Below are 17,454 nucleotides of genomic sequence, written 5' to 3'. Positions count from 1 at the left end.
CACCAAAATGTCACAAAATGTCATAATGTATGCACAAACTGTTTCGGATGGGAAGCGTGGGGACGCCTTCCTCCCTCCCACCATCACCGCCCTTCAGAAATCTCACCTTCACCTCCCCTCAGAAACTTCCCTTCATCTCCCCTCAGAAATCTCACCTTCACCTCCCCTCAGAAACCTCCCTTCATCTCCCCTCAGAAATCTCCCTTCACCTCCCCCAGAAACCTCCCTTCACCTCCCCCCAGAAACCTCCCTTCACCTCCCCCCAGAAACCTCCCTTCGTCTCCCCCCAGAAACCTCCCTTCGTCTCCCCCCAGAAATCTCCCTTCGTCTCCCCCCAGAAACCTCCCTTCACCTCCCCCCAGAAACCTCCCTTCACCTCCCCCCAGAAACCTCCCTTCATCTCCCCCCAGAAACCTCCCTTCATCTCCCCCCAGAAACCTCCCTTCACCTCCCCCCTTCACCTCCCTTCACCTCCCCCCAGAAACCTCCCTTCACCTCCCCCCAGAAACCTCCCTTCATCTCCCCCCAGAAACCTCCCTTCACCTCCCCCCAGAAAACCTCCCTTCATCTCCCCCCAGAAACCTCCCTTCATCTCCCCCCAGAAACCTCCCTTCACCTCCCCCAGAAACCTCCCTTCACCTCCCCCCAGAAACCTCCCTTCGTCTCCCCCAGAAACCTCCCTTCGTCTCCCCCAGAAACCTCCCTTCGTCTCCCCTCAGAAATCTCCCTTCGTCTCCCCCCAGAAATCTCCCTTCACCTCCCCCAGAAACCTCCCTTCACCTCCCCCAGAAACCTCCCTTCACCTCCCCCCAGAAACCTCCCTTCATCTCCCCCCAGAAACCTCCCTTCATCTCCCCCCAGAAACCTCCCTTCGTCTCCCCCCAGAAATCTCCCTTCGCCTCCCCCCAGAAACCTCCCTTCGCCCCCCCCCCAGAAATTCTCCCTTCGTCTCCCCCCAGAAACCTCCCTTCATCTCCCCCCAGAAATCTCCCTTCACCTCTCCTTTCACTCATTCAGTACACATGTACACAGAACGCACAATAATCCTCCCTTCACCCCCACAGACCAGTGGACAGGTGGCTAATCTAGCCCTGGGGGTCCTATCCTATTCCGTGACTAAGGTTGGGCGTTAAATCAAAATTAATTTCATTAATTAGAATTTAGAATCAAGGTTTTGTTCATTTTCTGTTTTTATGAGCGTTTATGTCCACTTGTTCTCATGTTGTATTTTTGATCTCGTCTCCTCCGCTCCTCTGTGTGCACCTTCCCATTTACACCAGAGATCTGTATATAATGAAGAGATGTACGTCTCTGCCCCAACAATGGGAGTCGTTGTCCCCAAGTAGAACCCATAGAAACACATTGGCCATATTTTGGACAGATGTTAGCGAGACTGAAAAACCTCTCGCTCCGTCTCTTCCTCTATGGTTTACACACACACGCACCAGTCACGCTAAACTCTGCCTCTGCCTGTCACGCTAAACCCCCCAAAAAGTGGAGAGATCACATACTCCTCCTGTATTTGAGGTTTGGTCCAACGGAAATCGGTCATGTGGACACCAAAACACACAGACATCATTATACTGTGATAAAGGAGTTCACTTATCTAACAATGCCCTTTTTATGTCTCAACTACTCAAGGTACGCACAGACCAGACACTACTAAAACGAGAGTATGAGAATGTTGATTTTAGAAAATGAATGTTCATCGGGGTACCACTTACCGCTAGCAGCATTTCAGCCAAAGACCGTTACACTAGCCGTCTAGTCTTTATAAGCATAAAACACAATTATATAAGGAATTGGCAACTCGTTCTCATTCTGAGGAATGAGGTAGTTCCACCTGATTTCAACATCTGAACAAAGCGGACAGAAAAAGGTCCTTTTCAAAACAGTTGGAGACAGACAGTTCCAACCTGTTAGCTAGCAAATAGATCCAAGATGGCTAAACATGAAATATAAAGATTAGCTGGCTAATCACTAGCACGTGGGCTTGAGAGACTGTTGATGAGACCTGTGTTCATTTTCTACTGCCTGCTACAAGATGTTAGTCATTATTAGTGAATCTGCATTATGCATGGTTATAGTTAAATCTGTAATGAAAAAAGGGTATTTTTTATAGACTTGAAAGCCAGATCAATGATCATTGCAACAACAACAAAAAAGCAGGTTAAACTATATAGATACAATATTAGTAGCGGGTCTTATGACTGTGGAAGGCCTATATTTAGCCTTGGTATGACTGAACTCATTAGATTATTGCTGACTGTTTGAAATGCAGTGTATTTGACCTTTAAATGCACAACACTTATTTTGAGAAAACAAATATTTTTTAGATGATGTATCTATTGTGAATCGCCCATAAGTATAAAAAAAAAAATAAAAATAAAAAAATAGAGATAGGATTTTTAGGCCGTATCGCCCTGCCCCTACCCAGGACCCCATGGCACGTCCTAGCTGTGCCTGAATAAAAAGACAAGGTGAAGTGTCTGTGTGTCAGAGTTTGACAGTGTGTGTCTGTGTGTTTTAACTGGTTGATGTTGAGTGTTTTTGGCCCCTTGGTTGTGAAAAGCCCATTCCTCCCCTAAGCCCTCCATTCCACAGACCACTTAAAGCTATTCTTCACAGGACAATCACACTGAACCAACACATCAGAACGAGACAGAGAGATCTTTAAATTCCTACAGGCATTATGAGAGATCGACACCTTTGTGTCAGAGCTATAGTTCACACAACTACAATGTCACACAACCATATGATGGGGCATATGAGGGGGGGACGATTAAGTGCAACACACCTGATCCCAGACTCAGCCGAGCGGCTAGGGGGACTTAATTAAGCAGAGCACACTCAGTGGCCATGGGGCACAACAATAACAGAGAGAGCAGCTGTTCCTAGCCTGGTGATGTGCACAGCTACATGCTAACAGCTACATGCTAACACTGTGTGTGCAGGAGCAGGTGTTTTTTGTTCTCCTTCCCTTGGGCTCTCTAGTGGGCCTAGTTGGTAGTTATGCAGGGGGAGGGTGAAGAGGGAAGGGGTGGATTACAGTGAAAAGAATATAAACTTATATTTTCCCCCCTCCTCCTCACTTTACCCAGCATCTGCTGTCTGGGCAGCCTTGTGTTATTAAGGTATAATGACATACTACTATTCACATACACTCCTCCCCCTCTCACTCAGAAATAACCCTGGGCTCTGTAGTGTCAGTAGCATATAGCCCTCTACTAGATTCACATTACAGACACATGTGAGGGAGACACTTTCTTGCCACAAGGACTGATTCTAGCTCTGATAAGAGGTGGTGCGCCTCATCCATGGGCTGAAAGTTTGAAACTCTATTGGCCAAGCCATCTGAGGCTTTGCCTAAATACAGCCTTCATGAAGGTTTTGGGTGGAGGATTAACGTATGAAGAGTGGATTAAGAGAGATGATTGCGTGGAATACCTCATCATTAAATGTAGATGACGTTATCTTCCGAGATCCTTTCCTTTGGTCACTGCTGTGTATATTTCCCCCCAAGCAGACACGGCGACGGCTCCAAGCAGACAAGCAGACACGGCGGCGGCTCCAAGCAGACACGGCGGCGGCTCCAAGCAGACACGGCGGCGGCTCCAAGCAGACACGGCGACGGCTCCAAGCAGACACGGCGACGGCTCCAAGCAGACAAGCAGACACGGCGGCGGCTCCAAGCAGACACGGCGACGGCTCCAAGCAGACACGGCGACGGCTCCAAGCAGACAAGCAGACACGGCGGCGGCTCCAAGCAGACACGGCGGCGGCTCCAAGCAGACACGGCGACGGCTCCAAGCAGACACGGCGACGGCTCCAAGCAGACACGGCGACGGCTCCAAGCAGACACGGCGACGGCTCCAAGCAGACAAGCAGACACGGCGACGGCTCCAAGCAGACAAGCAGACACGGCGACGGCTCCAAGCAGACACGGCGACGGCTCCAGGCAGACAAGCAGACACGGCGACGGCTCCAAGCAGACAAGCAGACACGGCGACGGCTCCAAGCAGACAAGCAGACAAGGCGATGGCTCCAAGCAGACAAGCAGACACCTCGACAACTATTTGCAAACTTGAAACCGCATATCCTAAGGCTGCATTGATTGTAGGCTGACATTACCAAAAGTATGTGGACACCTGCTCGTCGAACACCTCAATCCAAAATCATGGGCATTAATATGGAGTTGGTCCCCCTTTTGCTGCCGTAACAGCCTCCACTCTTCTGGGAAGGTTTTCTACTACATGTTGAAATATTTCTGCGACGACAAGAGCATTAGTGAGGTCGGGCACTGATGTTGGGTGATTATGCCTGACTGGCCAATTCCAATTCATCCCCAAGGTGTTCGATGGGGTTGAGGTCAGGGCTTTTTGCAGGCCAGTCAAGTTCTTCAATACCGATCTCACAAACCATTTCTGTATGAACCTCGTTTTTTGCACAGGAGCATTGTCTTGCTGAAACAGGAAATGGTCTTCCCCAAACTGTTGCCACAAAGTTGGAAGCACAGAATCGTCTAGAAAGTCATCGTATGCTGCAGTGTTAAGATTTCCCTTCACTGGAACTAAGAGGCCGAGCCCAAACCTTGAAAAACAGCCCCAGACCATTATTCCTCCTCCACCAAACTTAACAGTTGGCACTATGCATTGGGTTATGGTAGCGTTCTCCTGGCATCCACCAAACCCAGATTCGTCCGTCGGACTGCCAGATGGTGAAGCTTGCTTCATCACTCCAGAGAAAGTGTTTCCACAGCTCCAGAGTCCAATGGCAGCAAGCTTTACACCACTCTAGCAAACACTTGGGATTGAGCATGGTGATTTTAGGGTTGTGTGCGGCTGCTCGGCCATGGAAACCCATTTCAATAAGCTCCCGACTAACAGTTCTTGTGCTGACGTTGCTTCCAGAGGCAGTTTGGAATGCGGTAATGAGTGTTGCAACCAAGGACAGCCGATTTTCACGCGCTACCCACTTCAGCTCTTGGCGGTCCAGTTCTGTGAGCTTTTGTGGCCTACCACTTCGCAGCTGCGCCGATGTTCCTCCTAAACGTTTCCATTTCACAATAACAGCACTTACAGTTGACTGGGGCAGCTCTAGCACGGCAGAAATTTGACGCACTGACTTGTTGAAAAGGTGGCATCCTATGACTGTGCCACGTTGAAAGTCACTTAGCACTTCAGTAAGGCCATTCTACTGCCAATGTTTGTCTATGGAGATTGCATGGCTGTGCGCTCGATTTTATACACCTGTCAGCAAAGGGTGGCTGAAATAGCCGAATCCACTAATTTGAAGGGGTGTCCAAATACTTTTGTATATATAGTGTAAATATACAGTGCATTCGGAAAGTATTCAGACCCCTTCACTTTTTCCACATTTTCTTACGTTACAGCCTTATTCTAAAATTAAATAAATAAATAAAACATCCTCATCAATCTACACACAATACCCCATAATGACAAAGCAAAAACAGGTTTAGACATTTTTGCATATTAATTACAAACAGAAATAACTTATTACATACAGTTGAAGTCAGAAGTTTACATACACTTAGGTTGGAGTCAATAAAACTAGTTTTAAACCACTCCACACATTTCTTGTTAACAAACTATAGTTTTGGCAAGTCGGTTAGGACATGTACTTTGTGCATGACACAAGTAAATTTTCCAACAATTGTTTACAGACAGATTATTTCACTTATAATTCACTGTATCACAATTCCAGTGGGTCAGAAGTTTACATGAACTAAGTTGACTGTGCCTTTAAACAGCTTGGAAAATTCCAGAAAATTATGTCATGGCTTTAAAAGCTTCTGATAGGCCAATTGACATAATTTGAGTCAATTGGAGGTGTACCTGTGGATATATTTCAAGGCCTACCTTCAAACTCAGTGTCTCTTTGCTTGACACTATGGGAAAATCAAAAGAAATCAGCCAAGACCTCAGAAAAAAAAAATTGTAGACCTCCACAAGTCTGGTTCATCCTTGGGAGCAATTTCCAAATCCCTGAAGCTACCACATTCATCTGTACAAACAATAGTACGCAAGGTACAAAAGTATCTATATCCACAGTAAAACGAGTCCTATATTGACAGAACCTGAAAGGCCGCTCAGCAAGGAAGAAGCCACTGCTCCAAAACTGCCATAAAAAAAAAGCCAGGCTACGGATTGCAACTGCACATGGGGACAAAGATTGTACTTTTTGGAGAAATGTCCACTGGTCTGATGAAACAAAAATAGAACTGTTTGGCCATAATGACCATTGTTATGTTTGGAAGAAAAAGGGGGAGGCTTGCAAGCCAAAAAACACCATCCCAACCGTGAAGCACGGGGGTGGTAGCATCATGGTGTGGGGTTGCTTTGCTGCAAGAGGTACTGATGCACTTCACAAAAGATGGCATCATGAGGGTAGGAAATTATGTGGATATATTGAAGGAACATCTCAAGACATCAGTCAGGAAGTTAAAGCTTGGTCGCAAATGGGTCTTCCAAATGGACAATGACCCCAAGCATACTTCCAAAGTTGTGGCAAAATGGCTTAAGGACAACAAAGTCAAGGTATTGGAGTGGCCATCACAAAGCCCTGACCTCTATCCTATAGAAAATTTGTGGGCAGAACTGAAAAAGCATGTGCGAGCAAGGAGACCTACAAACCTGACTCAGTTACACCAGCTCTGTCTGGAGGAATGGACCAAAATTTACCCAACTTATTGTGGGAAGCTTGTGGAAGGCTACCTGAAACGTTTGACCCAAGTTAAACATTATAAAAGCAATGCTACCAAATACTAATTGAGTGTATGTAAACTTCTGACCCACTGGGAATGTGATGAAAGAAATAAAAGCTGAAAGAAATAATTCTCTCCTATTATTCTGAAATTTTACATTCTTCAAATGAAGTGGTGATCCTAACTGACCTAAGACAGGGAATTTTTACTAGGATTAAATGTCAGGAATTGTGAAAAACTGAGTTTAAATGTATTTGGCTAAGGTGTATGTAAACGTCCGACTTCAACTGTTAGTATTCAGAACCTTTACTATGAGACTAACGCTCGTTGGAAGAAGACCAAGGTGCAGCGTGGTACGTGTTCATGCTGGTTCCTAGGTCGCCATTGAAAATAAGAATTTGTTCTTAACTGACTTGCCTAGGTAAATAAAAGGTAAAATTTAAAAAATATTTATATTAAATTCTTAAAATGGAAGAAGTTTGGAACCATCAAGACTCTTCCTTAAGCAGGCTGCCCAGCCAAACTCAGCAATCGGGGGAGAAGAGCCTTGGCCAGGGAGATGACGAAGTACCCCAATGGTCACTCTGACAGAGCTCCAGATTTACTCTGTGGAGATGGGAGAACATTCCAGAAGGACAACTATCTCTGCAGCACTCCACCAATCAGGGCTTTATAGCAGAGTGGCTCGACGGAAGCCACTCCTCAGTAAAAGGCACATGACAGACCGCTTGGAGTTTGCCAAAAGGAACCTAAAGGACTCAGACCATGAGAAACAAGATTCTCTGGTTTGATAAAACCAAGATTGAACTCCTTGGCCTGAATGCCAAGCATTACCTGGCCAATACCATCCCTACGGTGAAGCATGGTGGTGGCAGCATCATGCTGTGGGGATGTTTTTTGGCGGAAAGAACTTGGAGACTAGTCAGGATTTAGGGAAAGATGAAATTAGCAAATTACAGTGAGATCCTTGATGAAAACCTGCTCCAGAGCGCTCAGGACCTCAGGCTGGGGCGAAGGTTCACCTTCCAACATGACAACGACTCTAAGCACACAGCCAAGACAATGCAGGAGTGGCTTCAGGACAAGTCTCTGAATGCCTTGAGTGGCCCAGCCAGAGTCTGGACTTGAACCCAATCAAACATCTCTGAAAAGACCTGAAAATAGCTGTGCAGTGACGCTCCCCATCCAACCTGACAACGTTTGAGAGGATCTGCAAAGAAAAATGGGAGAAACTCCCCAAATACAGGTGTGCCAAGTTTGTAGTGTCATACCCAAGAAGACTTGAGGCTGTAAATCACTGCCAAAGGTGCTTCAACAAAGTACTGACTAAAGGGTCTGAATACTTATGTAAATGTGATATTTCAGTTTTACATTTTTTTATACATTTGCAAACATTTCTAAAAACCTGTTTTTGCTTTGTCATTATGGGGTATTGTGTGTATAGATTGATGAGGGGGGGAAAAAACGATTTAATCCATTTTAGAATAAGGCTGTAACGTAAGAAAATGTGGAAAAAGTCAAGGGGTCTGAATACTTTCTGAAGGCACTGTATTCTCTGGACTCCGACATTGATCGCTCTGATATTTCTTAACTTCTTTCTTTTTACTTATGGATTATGTGCAGATTGTTTTGTATTGCTGCACTGTTGGAGCTAGAAACACAAGCATTTCACTGCGCCTGTGATATCTACAAATCTGTGCACGCAACCAATAAACTTGGATTTTATTTGATTCAAGAGGTGAGCTCATTTATTCCTGTTCGGAAAAGCGGGGAACCCTGAAGCTTTCATATTCTGGGAAGTACAGCTAAAGACGATGACATGAGACAGCAATCATCAATTATAAATCAACCAGGACCCCTAGTTGGCTTCCATTGAGACCATTCCAGTGGGCCTTCTAAAAAACACACATGGCTCCACCGGGGAACATGAATGACAGGACCCCTAGTTGGCTTCCATTGAGACCATTCCAGGGGGCCTTCTAAAAAACACACATGGCTCCACCGGGGAACATGAATGACAGGACCCCTAGTTGGCTTCCAGAGACCATTCCAGTGGGCCTTCTAAAAAACACACATGGCTCCACCGGGGAACATGAATGACAGGACCCCTAGTTGGCTTCCAGAGACCATTCCAGTGGGCCTTCTAAAAAACACACATGGCTCCACCGGGGAACATGAATGACAGGACCCCTAGTTGGCTTCCAGAGACCATTCCAGTGGGCCTTCTAAAAAACACACATGGCTCCACCGGGGAACATGAATGACAGGACCCCTAGTTGGCTTCCATTGAGACCATTCCAGGGGGCCTTCTAAAAAACACACATGGCTCCACCGGGGAACATGAATGACAGGACCCCTAGTTGGCTTCCATTGAGACCATTCCAGGGGGCCTTCTAAAAAACACACATGGCTCCACCGGGGAACATGAATGACAGGACCCCTAGTTGGCTCCACCGGGGAACATGAATGAGGGATGGATAGAAACGTGTGAATCAAATATTGACTGTTGGGATTCTATAAAAACAGGGGTCCAGACTAACATCAATATTCATATTGTTTATGCTTATGGGGTGTCCTGATTGGTCATGGCGGTGTCCCGCATCTAGAAGTTTATAGTTGGTGGCAGACAACTTGTTGTTACTAGAGAAGAGAGGGAATGCCTACACACACACCTCTCTGTAGCAGTGTCTCAGAGAGCAGACTGAAAGGATGACTAGCCCACTGGTCACAGCATGGCTAGACAGCATGACTGACTCACAGACCTGGCCTTGGATTTGAGCACTTCTGTCTGTCTCTCTGGCTGGTGGGAGAAGCTCACCTTTTGGGGATAACACAGAAAATAGGGTGTAGGCCAGAACTAACCTCTCACAAGGCAAGAGGACAGAGATGCACTGACCATTAAAACTGTTTTGGCAGACACTACAGAGGCCGATGAGTGATTGTCACCAACAAGAAGCAGCACCGTCAGGTAGGGCAAGGGACAACAAGACACAGAAGAGGGCCAGCACATGCTGTCACACCTGACTGGACTATCCATGGGTTCATCTTTAGGTGTAGGAGGAACACAGGAAACTAATGATCCTGGAGCGGAAGTAGGGTTGAGAATAAGAACACAGAAATGCCCGGCTTCCAGTTTCCACTCTGGCACCTCCGCCATGAGTACAGAAAGACACACAGGATTCTTTCATCCTGGCAAACACATAGCGAGAAATGTTCCAACAACACACACACACAAACAAACAACAGGTCAAGAAGCACACATATCTTGCATTCGAACACTGAGGACACTGACGGCGTAATTCCACCAAAAAAGTCACAAGTAGTCAAAGGACAGTGAAAAGTGGAATGAACATTCTGTCAACTCTTCTGTCAAGTCATTTCTGCAGACATTTGACGATTAAGCCTATTTCAAAAATCCACCTGCCACTGAAACATCAAAACAAACAACTTCAGAAATCAAAACAAGACAACAATAATGTTCTGAAGTCATGAAACTGTTCAAATACAGGCCATTCAAGTCCTTGACAGGTGAACATTCATTCAACACACAAAGAAGACCAAGTCAATATTCTGCCTCTGATGGAACAATTCCTCCTGAATTGAGAGTAAGTAGCCTGTACTAATCCACTGGTCCTATTCACAAGCAGAATGATCAGACAGAAGAGAAGTCTATTCCTGTCTATAGACCTTGGTCCTGTAGGGCCCTCTTCCTTTCTCCCTCCCTGTCAAAGTTTTATGGCTGCATTCATTGTTCCCGAGCTGCCTACCGTTCAAGTACATAACAATAAATAACTCACGCACACAAAGGTACACGTGGTTTTAAGCTTTATGGGGTTAAATAATTGTAGCTTGAGTGCCGTCCACTTTCTCTATAGCTAATATTTTAATTACTGTAATTGTATTGTATTTTCTTTGTGTCAAGGTATGCATGTATGAATAAAACGCACAATGACATGAATTGTCCCACTCATTTTGGATGGCTAGACGCAAGTGTCGTCATTACTGCTTGGGCCGTGAATAATTTTCAGTGATGCGTTATAACGTTATTACTAGGCCTAGTTATTCAACCATATCTCGACCAAATAAAAAAATATGTTCAGCATTCAAATGTCCTCGTTATTATAGTGCCTGTCGTGATTGATTGCACAAATTCCCACACGGGTTATAACGTCAGTCAATAGCCATAAAACCTGCGATAAATCCCTATTATAAACCGGATAATCGGAAATTCGAAGATTAGGCTCACATCAAGACACTAATCCAGAAAGGATTTGACCCGTTAACGTTTCTCTTTCAACACGCATCTGAAATTGTTGATTGCCTTGTTAAATCGAAACAATACCAGGCTAATTGATAACGCAATGGCCACTTCAGTTATTCAATGTTTATTATTATTCAATGTATCGGTAAACAACAATTAACATTTATTTTTGACAAAATGCTTTGATAAAGTGAATTTAGATACCTAAAATCCACACCCGCAGCAATAGTTTAAGCGAGTTATGCTAGTTAGTTACATTCCAACATTAATTAAACCAAACAGAGATGGTTTAACAAAAATGGGCTCACAAGCTTCCGACACCATTTTGAAAAACCACTGTTCTTTACTGCGCTGTGTGGTTTAAAAATGCGTGACCAGCGAGCTATTGGAAAGTAGTAGCTAGCTAGACACTAGACAATTCTACCGCAATCATACTAGATCCCATCACGTTTGCTAGCATCCTTCCCACACACTGTCCCTTCTCTTACAATCTGTCAATCGATATGTAGATTGGCTAGCTATTTTACCTCAAACGATGGAGGAAGTGCATAACATTTCGTCACATAAAATAGATACACTATTTAGCCCATCGCTGAAATGTTATTTTTGTCCACCTACTAAGATAGCGCTAGTTAGCTCGCTAATGCTAGTTATCCTCCACCATCAATACATTTTCCAAGTAACGTAACCATGCTATATCGGTGTCGGACAATTGACAGAAAAAGGGGGAAGGAGCAGAGATGACACAACAATATTGAGCGGGCGAGCCTTACCAATGTCTGATGGACAAATGCTGTTATCTAAATTCCTTATTTTGTTCAGGTATCTTCAAACTCGTTGGCACTGGCTATGTTAACGCTGTCGGTGTTCTAGGTTCTCACTTTGCTACAGCGATTTCTGGCTAGCAGCGGCGTTGGGAACACCGCGGAGTGGGGGATGGGGATGCCGAGATTGGGAGTGATGGGTGGAGAGAGGGGCCATGAGCAGGCAAACAAACATTGGATGGTGATGGGCTTTTCAGCCTCCCAAAATTACAAAAGGACACCACCTCTAGAACTACAACTTAAGCTTGAAATGGGGTAAAGATATATCAGTTTGGAAGTAACCAATTTTAAAGAGAATGAAAATTGAAATGATTTGGTCATGATGATAAAGAACGTCGAGGTTGAAACTTGAGCTTGTTTGAGCAAAAAACGACATTTCCCATTAACGTATTTTAGAGTACGGCGCCATTTTATGACGTTTTGTAGGCAATGGATGGCGCTTGAGCGGCACATTTGGATTTGTCCCAAACATAATTTAACAAACTAGCACTGTCACTAAAAACGATGAGATGTTTGCCTTTCTTTTAGAGAAATTGAAATCAACATAGAGTTTTGTTAGGCTAAATAAACGTGAAAGGGTAGGAATATAGTTTGGGACTCTAATTAGTAGAACAGGTAAAATATGATAGGGGCGTTCAATTATTAGTATTGTTATTATTTATTTTATTTTATTACCAATGTAGAAAAGTCTGTATACATACAATAAGTACATAAATAGACAATGATAACATATGCTAGGGGGCACAACAAATTACAAATTATACAAAGACCTTAAAAGAAATACAGATATTGATTGTTTTAACAGCTTTCTTATTAGAAGAATGTAGAATGGTCTTAATATACTGTTTGAACTCATTATAGAAAACACGGAAGAGTGTTTTAGTGAATTTACAGTTATGAATATGACATTTTTCCATTAGCACAATTAGATTTCTGAGGTAAAAATTGTTTTCTTTATCTTTATTATAGTTAAGGATACCGAGCAGCACATTCTCCCATAACAAACAAAAGTCATCAAGAATATGAACAATTATAAAACTGTGAATATCTTTCCATAATTGTTTTACATGTAAACAATGCCAAAATAAATGTTAAACTCTTTCTGGATGCTCAACACAAAAAGTAAAATCAATGTTAATGTCTTTTTTGAGTTTCTTCAGGTAATGATTCGCAGGGTAATACCTATGGATCATTCAGAAAGAGACCTCTTTGACCTTGTTAACAAGCAAGTATTTGTGTGGTAATAAGCAGACTTTTTTCCAACAGATATTAGTGACCAATGTATTCCAGTAACTTGTGACGAAAGGAATGGATACAATATCCCTTTGAAATTTAACACGTATAGATCTGTTGTTCTGAGGGAGCAAGGAGAAACACATTTTCCCTATTGGAGAGTCAACTGGATTAAGCGAGGGTAGGTCAAGAAGGTGAGGTCTGGTTCCACCTCTAAACAACATGAGAGTTCCAGATGGAATAGCATCAAAGACTATGGTGAACTCTCTAGTTGTTACAGGGATATTGTAACGATATAAACAATCCTTCTGCATTAAAAAGTTGACTCACCAGCAGGATATGATTATTGAACCAGTTCTTAAAAAATAAAGACTTGTTTCTATACAAGATGTCCTTATTGTTCCAAACGAAATACCTATACGGGGAAAAATTATGTTTATATATTAACGACCATGCTATAAATGCTTGTCTATGAAAAGCAGATCATTTTGTAGGAATCTTATCAATGTTATAGTTACAAAGTAACAAAATTTAGTCCACCAAAACGGGAGAAGATATAATGAGGGATGAAATTCCAAATTGAAGTTGGATTCTTTAAAAAATGTTTAGCCCAATTCATCTTATAAGTATTATTCAAAGTAGGAAAATCTAAAATATTGAGACAACCATATTCATATGAGTTCATAACGACAGATTTCCTAATATAATGTGTACGATTTTTTCAGATGAAGTTGAAAAGCACCTGGTCAACCGCTTTACCTATTTTGTTGTCAAGATATTTTTATTTATTTATTTATTTTACCGTTATTTTACCAGGTATAGGGACTGGGCTGCATAAGTAAGGCTAGAGATACCTTCAGCTTTAGAAAGCAATACTCAACCTTTCAAGGATAAATCCCTCTGCAACCAATGGTTCAACTTCTTTAGTTTTTTTCAATAATAGGTATAAAATTTAATGAGCATCTTTCCTGTTGATCCTTAGATATGGTAATCCCAAGGTATGTTACTTTTTCCTTGACTGGAATTAGGATATAAAGGGAATCACACAATCTTTAACAGCAAACAATTCACACTTATTAGGGTTTATGCAAAGACCAGATGCTTTGGAAAATATATTCATCACATCGACTGCTCTAGGAATCTGGTCAGCATCTTTCAAAAAGAGTGTTGTGTCATCTGCAAGTTGACTTATGATAATATCTCTGTCAGCAATAGAGATCCCTTTTATATTACTGGATTTAACAGAACTTGTAAGAAGTTGGGTTGCAAGCAGGAAGAGGTAAGACGAAATTGGGCAATCTCGCCTAATTCCTCTTTTCAAATCAAATCTGTGAGAAGTGCCATGCTTTAATTTAATTGAACTGTTCCCATTCATATAAAGACTTTTAATAGTACTACAAAATAATTCCCCAAAACTAAATTTCTCAAGTGAGAAATAGAAACTCATGTTCCACTTTATTGAAGGCTTTATAAAAGTCTAAGAAGACAATAAAACTATCTTCGAAGATTAAATCAGAATAGTCAATAAGGTCTAACACCAGTCTGATATTATTAGATATATGTCTATTCCCCGTAAAGCCAGATTGGGTCTCTTCTATAATTGAGTCCAATACTGCCTTCATTCTTTTGCAAATATAGAGGCTGTCACGTTCTGACCTTTATTTTCCTTTGTTTTGTCTTTAGTTAGTATGGTCAGGGCGTGAGTTGGGGTGGGCAGTCTATGTTATGTGTTTCTATGTTTAGGTTTGTCATTTGGTCTAATATGGTTCTCAATCAGAGGCAGGTGTTTTGCATTATCTCGGATTGGGAACCATATTTAGGTTGCCTGTTTTCACTGTTGGTTTGTGGGTGTTTGTTTCCTGTGTCTGTGTTCATGCCACACGGGACTGTTTCGGTTAGGTTACATTGTTATTTTGTGTTTTTTGTCGTGTTCAGTGGATTATATTGAAACATGGACACTTACCACTCTGGGTCTTGGTCCGATCCCTGCTACACCTCTTCAGACGAAGAGGAGGAAATCAGCCGTTACAGAGGCTAATATTTTGTAGTCATTATTGAGCAGACAGATTGGACGCCAATTATCGAGTAGAAGCAAGTCTTTCTTGGGTTTAGGGATTCATGTAATCAGACCTTGAGTCAAACTGGGAGGAAGAACATTATTTACAATGCTTTCAGAAAAGACCTCCAACAGAAATGGGGCTAACTGTTGAGAAAAACTTTTGTTAAAATCAGCAGATATACCATCAGTCCCAGGAGACTTATTATTTTTAAGGTGTTCAATAGAATAAATGATCTCTTCAACTATAATAGGGTCATCACACTCTCTCCTCTCAGCCTCCCCAATTGATTTCACATTCCCCAGAGAGTCAAAGAAAATGTCACGCCCTGACCATAGAGAGCTTTAATTCTCTATGTTGGTTAGGTCGGGGTGTGATTAAGGGTGGGTTATCTAGGTGAATTCTATTTCTATGTTGGCCTAGTATGGTACCCAATCAGAGGCAGCTGTTTATCGTTGTCTCTGATTGGGGATCATATTTAGGTAGCCATTCCCCATTGTGCTTTGTGGGATCTTGTCTATGTATAGTTGCCTGTGAGCATTATTCTAGCTTCACGTTTCGTCAGTTTGTTTTGTTGTTTGAAGTTTTCTATTCCAAAATAAGGGATGGAAACATACCACGCTGCATCTTGGTCTACTCCTTATGACGAACGTGACAGAAAAGAGTTGAGAAAACCTCACAATACTTAGAACTATATCAATTCCTGTAGAAGTTGCAACTACATTTAGAGATTAATTTGGGATCATCTGTGATGAGACCATTAATATTTAATTGTTGAATTGTATTATTTTTAGAGTGGTATTTTTCTAACATGAAAAAATAAGATGAATTTTGTTCACCCTCCTCTAGCCACTTCTTCCTAGATCTGACAAAGGCTCCCTCTACTTTCAGTTTATACATATCATCCAACTTGTTTTGTAGCTCAAACAGAACAGACTTGTCCTCCTCTGAGAGACTTTCAACAGGCTTTAGAACAAGAGAGGTGATCTTTGTAATGACACTTTCTTCTTCAGCTCTCCTCGTCTTGGCAAGAAAACGCCCATATTTTCTTAAATATTTTCCAACCTTATATTTAAAAAGCTCCCAGTTATTACTGTATGAATTGTCACTTATAGCTTTGTTCCAAAAGTGTGTAATTACATTGTTTATCTCCATCAGTAGATGCTCTGCCAATGCCATTATCAGAGATAAAACGTTTAATGTCAATATAAATAGCTCTATGATCAGTAAGGGGAGTGGCAAGGATGTTAACAGAAATACCCTGTTTATCAAAACACTTGACACCAGCCAAAAATCTATGGTGATTGTCTGGAGCGGGTCTTATTTCTCCCTGTGAAAGACTAGTCATTAGGAAACTTTACTCTCCAAAGATCTATAATATCAAACCTTTCCATAAACTGGCTCAAACTTGTATTCATAGAAGTGGACTGTCCCGGAGGCCATCTATCAATGAAATAATTCTGAGTAATATTAAAATCCTCACCTACTATAAGTAAAGCATTCGGGAACTTGGTTAGCCAATGGAGAATACGCTTTTCTAAATGTTGGTAATAATAATGATGATGTTGTTACAGTTGAAGACAAGACAAAGAAAGTGACCAAAAGGGTCACAGTCAGAGTGCAAAATAGGAACATTGAACTGATTCATTAGAGTGGTGACTCCAGCAGAGAGTTCAGAACCATGAGAGAGCCATACATCATTACCCCACTGAGATCTCCAGAAGTTGACGTCGGTAGCAACTGAATGAGACTCTTGAAAATAATATAAATCTGTTTTAAGCTGTTTGGCAAATAAAAATAATGCTTTGCGCTTTACAATTTTTCTTAACCCCCTAGCATTGAGTGAAACTATAGACAACGACAAAGTGGAATATAGAACAGAGTACTATGAGCTAAACAACAATCGCAAATCGAAGAAGAATGAAAGGAAACCGGCGTTGCATACCATATAGATATCAAATGATTGAGTGAGAATATAATGGGAGCGTTCAAGTGGGTTCCTTTTGTCAAGTCGATGACCATCGTTGGTCACCTCCTTTCAAAGTGTATTGCATTATGGCGATACAAATTGGCCGACTTGCTCCTACATACTGCATGAATTTGACAAAAATCATGTGATCAAATGTCATGAAGTTTCAACTGCAAGTTGCTCTTCAACTTCATCCTGCAACCATCGCCTTTATAGAGTACCACAGTATGAGTCATAATACCCATAAAACCTATTGGTCAAACAGGAAAACAGTGCCAATCGTTTTTCCCACCAGGGAGGCTTTTTTAGTGACAATTAAAATAAGGGCTGTGTTTTGCGTAGGCTTACCCTGGCGTGACATTTTGAAAACTGTGCAAATCTCTCTA

At 42.3% G+C, this 17,454-nt stretch overlaps 1 protein-coding gene across 4 annotated transcripts in view; it reads right to left on the bottom strand.

The window, feature by feature from the left end:
* The window catches only part of LOC129831696 (protein FAM168A-like), a 63,963-nt gene extending 51,829 nt beyond the window's left edge, over nt 1-12,134 (bottom strand). For 2 of the 4 annotated variants that reach the window (XM_055895068.1, XM_055895067.1), the window contains exon 1: nt 11,759-12,133. The gene's annotated coding sequence lies outside the window, so the exon portion shown is untranslated. Of the gene's footprint in view, nt 1-11,758 lie in introns of all 4 variants that reach the window. The other 2 variants (XM_055895070.1, XM_055895069.1) reach the window with 2 other exon arrangements.
* Between the last annotated feature and the right edge of the window lie 5,320 nt (nt 12,135-17,454).

This window comes from Salvelinus fontinalis, chromosome 33, assembly GCF_029448725.1.
Source record: "Salvelinus fontinalis isolate EN_2023a chromosome 33, ASM2944872v1, whole genome shotgun sequence".
Lineage (NCBI taxonomy): Eukaryota > Metazoa > Chordata > Actinopteri > Salmoniformes > Salmonidae > Salvelinus > Salvelinus fontinalis.
Note: the sequence above shows the minus strand (reverse complement) of the source record. Positions and strands in the feature narration are given on the sequence as shown.